Here is a 4,514-nt window from a genome sequence, read left to right as displayed (position 1 = left end):
AGAGAGAGAGAGAGAGAGAGAGAGAGAGAGAGAGAGAGAGAGAGATTGTACGAGCATGAGCGAGCGATTCGTGTTAATCGGTAAAACCAAAAATATGTTTATTATTGCTAAAGAGGATATTGATTAAATAAATTGTTTTTCTTATATAAACGCCTTATACGACTCCCCTTTCATGTTGCTTGTCTTATGAATACGCTTTACTTCCTCATACACCTCGTTCACTTCGTCACCACCGTCGTTGTAACTTGCTGCCGCGTCCCTCTGACATTTTAAGGTAAGTTTCCTCGAAATTACCGTTTTAATTATTTTAATTCGGACACTCGTCATTATCTCAAACATGCTTGTTTCCATGTGTCATTTATTCGCGCACGTGGAATTCTCTCTGAAATTATCGTTCAATTATTGGCGTAATCGCCTACAATTTCGCTCGCGAATTGAATCGTCAATCTATCAGCTTGGAGTTTGCGCGATATCTCGATCACGTGTTTGTAACGCGTGTTTGAAAGTGTACAGCAGAAAGTTTTCTCGCTTGACTCCACAGTTGTTCTGTGCGCACTCTCTGTGCATACGTTCATTTCTCTTTGCTTCTTTCAGCCGCTCTTCTAAGAAATGTCTCTCTAAGTGACACACTTCTTGCAGTATTAAGTTCTCCCGTTGTCCCATAAATCACTTCTACACGCGATACGCGGCCGGCCTTATTTGCATTTTCAAGCGGACGACGACTGCCGAGCGCTTGTCTTGTCTGTAATTTCGCTTTACGTAATGCAAAATTTTCTCCCCGGTTTCCGTGCGTAGGTCCCTCGCCGGCGCGGTTTCCCGCTTCGCGCACGCATTTTTCCTTCGAGCGAAGGTTAGCCGTTGTCGCGATAAGATAATTCTCTTACGTTCGCTCAGGCAATTAGCGAGGTAATCGTTTACAGAGGACCTCAGTTATGCCTGTCTGGGCTACGAATCGACGAGGATGGAAGGGGAAATTTATCTTAACGCGATTAAGTTACGTAAGGAAACATTTTCTGCGCACGACGTGGCGACAAATATATATTAATGTCTCGCGTGATTCAGTATTACGCCTCGGAGCAGTCACAAAGTTGTCTCGATCATTTAACATATTTATCGGCTCTGTAATGCGTTTAACTAATGATCATTCCTAACACACATTATATATGTACATTTTTTTATTTCGCCCCGTCTGATTTAATCGCTTAGTGTAATTTATCGGCAGATAATTAAACAGGCTAAAATAGGAGAATATACGTACGTATCTTACGAGAATATCATAGGAGAATATAGCACGTATCTTCATTTACATAATCAATTAGTGACGTTTATTCGGACGATTTATGAGAATAAGTTATATAGTCGGCGATTAAAATGTAGCGGTATATAGTACGGCGGATAATGGGATTTGTTGTACATCGAGGAACGAATCGTGTACAATGTTGCCGTGTTATCGCGCCGATTTCATCGTGAAGAAATGAAAAAGCGCAAAACCCGAGCTTACTGCTGCGCCGATGCAACACGTGTGCGTGTAATTGCATTTCTTCGAAAGCAGATCGGCTCGAGCGTAGCGTAATTACAGTGAACTCCGCGGCCAATCAGAATTTATGATTCCCCCAAACGTGTAATGCCGTCCCTAAAGTGTATTTCTCGCTTTGATTAATGACAAATGTAATAGTGAGCCGGAAATTGTGCCACTTTGCTTATGACCTTCCAGCATATTGCCGCGCAATTGCTCATTCAATTGTATGTGCGTCGTATAATTATGAGCAATCGGTGTAATTACCGAGCGAACGCTTAAATTACAAAAGAGCGCCGCTTGTAACGCGACGTGCGATACGCGCGGCCATGTAACATCATTCTCGAAACTTTTGAATGTTCATGACTGTTTAAATCTAAGATTCACATTAAGATCTATATTCTCAATTCTTCTTTATCACTAAAAGCGCTTGTAAAAGTAGCTTTTTAGCCTTCCAAGTCTCTCCCTGTCGCGGAACTTTCGATTGATGACGTTAGATGCGAGAATATACATAGCCAAATTCTCGTGCAAGCACGAGTCGAAATTTTGATCCTACTTTAATAGTTTTACTATTTCATTCAACACTTTTTTAATACTCTGAAACCTACATCAACCTTTTTTGATTTTATTTAACCTACCCGAGTCGAAATTTTGATTTTACTGTCAATCTCACTATTCTATTCAACATCTATTTTGACGCTAAAGAAAGTTTCGAGCATTAGAATCAAAGTAGGAGTAAATTGTATCATTAAAATTAAACCTACTTTGCTAACTTAGCTCCCACTGTGTTGTAGAATTCAAGGTTTAACATAGGACCAAAATTTTGACTCGAAATGTCCACAGAGTGATTTTTGGAATTGATTGAATATATTTGCGAAATATTTCGGGAACTTTTTCTTTTTATTTTAACAATCAATCAATAATTAATCAATCTAACAATAATTAACTGTAAAATTAACGTGACATGCAACTTTTTATTTTAGCCTCCTTTTCTTTATAATTTTGTCATATTAATTTTGCGACTATTTATTGGACTGTTAGAGTAGAAGGAAAGTTTTTGGCATATTTTACAGATATGTTCGATTGATCACAAGTATCATTTTGTGGATGTAACTTTTTACTTCAATGTATGTTGCTAGAATTTTGGGCATACGTTTTCTCGCTTCTGATCGTCTTTGATCAAAATGATCGCGGCAAGGACACAGGAACATCAATGCTCGAATTTCAATCGTCTACATATAATAACCCGAGTCGAAATTTTAGCCTTGCTACATTTTGACCTGAATCTTCTAACAACTACATGTTTTGAAGGATCAATATGTGTTTGATATACATGGAAACTGATATCCTACTTAGCATCTTTAAAAGGCAGAAAACGTACAAAATGGTGTAGGTTCTAAAGAGGACTTATCTCGGCAGAATTAGCAATTTAATAGAATCAAAAGAAGTTGATACAGACTTCAAAATATTGAAGTAGGCGTTAAGTGGAATATTGAGATCAAAAGTAGGATAAACGTTTCGACTTTCGGAAGTTCTCCGCACTATTCGTGAGATTTTGCAAAATACTACATTAACTTCCAAAACCCAGCCGATGTCTTTCTGCATACTTTCAAAAAAGACTGAGAATAAGGCAAGATAAACCAACGTGCGTGGTGTCGACGTGCACGTTGCGCCTCGTAATTGGTCAATTTGCATTTCGCGATCCGGGGCGAAGGCGAGCCGCGATTCGCCCGATAACGGAGGGAGATAATCGGGCCACCGCCCGATTTCTATCGGAATGCGGCAATTTACGATCGGGACGATAAGCCCACTATCCTTACCGCGAAAGACTCCGCCGCGCCTGCTTCCTCGTCGTCGTCGATTCACCTGCGTGAACCTGACGTGGTTTCAACGCGGTTTCAGCCGAAGCGTGCGAGCTCGCATGCTGCGCGACGCGCACTTGTGTAATGAGAAAAATATACTTTTGAAAATTTACTTGTAAAATATAAAATTTATTTCTATAAAGTAAAGTTTGTCTCTGCGAAACAAAGTTTATTTCTGTGAAATAATCTCTCATACCACAAATAAATTTTCAAGTATTTTCTTCTCAGCATCGACGTATTTTTCATTGTGTCAACGATCTACCTTCTACAACTATATGTTTTGTGATTCTTTTGTGTATCTGTACGACGTATATTTTGTTGAGATATCTTTTATACATATATATATATATATATATATATATATATATATATATATATATATATATATTAGGAAAAAATACTTGAACATTTATTTGTGGGATGTAAAGTTTATTTCTGTGAAATAACCTTTATATCCTATGAATAAATTCTTAAGTATTTTTTTCTCAGCCTGTATAGCCTTTTAAATTTCTACCCTGCTGTTACACAGCAAGTGGGATGAAGATATTTTTAATAATTTGAGGACTTGTAAAGTCGACAGATTTATGGGCCAAAATAAACGATGGGTCTCGCTATGCCCGACTAACCTCACGCGTAAACGGGGATTCGAAAACGAAAGCAAGAGGCAGCAACCGGTTTGAATATACCCTTAACCGAGTGAACCTTCTTGAAATAAATCATGTCGTTCTCTAACGCTTTCCTTTGGTTGCCTTTCGCACACTTTACATCAATATGTTAGGAAACTATAATAGCAGCCATGATTTTAACAGGCTAAGAAGAAAAAAATATTTTCTTCGAAGGACGACAAATTTTAGTTTTAACAGGTAAATAGAGAAATTGAAACGTTTCCTTTAAATCACATATTTTTCAAACACTTTTCCTAAGTTAGATGTAATTTTTATACATTTTGTATAATTTGATTGTATTTGGTTAATCTTTTCTATGTGAGCCACGAATAATCAGCAATTATTGATTATTTCGGCATCTTTTTTTAGACGTCTTTTTAAAGCTATACATCAACTTTATTAGTACATTTCGTCACGCTGGTTATATGAGATGGCGAAAAATTAAAGTGGATTAATAATCCAAGCATCGTT

This window comes from Odontomachus brunneus, unplaced genomic scaffold (assembly GCF_010583005.1).
Source record: "Odontomachus brunneus isolate Ranch 3 - 2012 unplaced genomic scaffold, Obru_v1 Obru_scaffold_001, whole genome shotgun sequence".
NCBI classification, from domain to species: domain Eukaryota; kingdom Metazoa; phylum Arthropoda; class Insecta; order Hymenoptera; family Formicidae; genus Odontomachus; species Odontomachus brunneus.
This window is presented reverse-complemented; position numbering follows the sequence as displayed.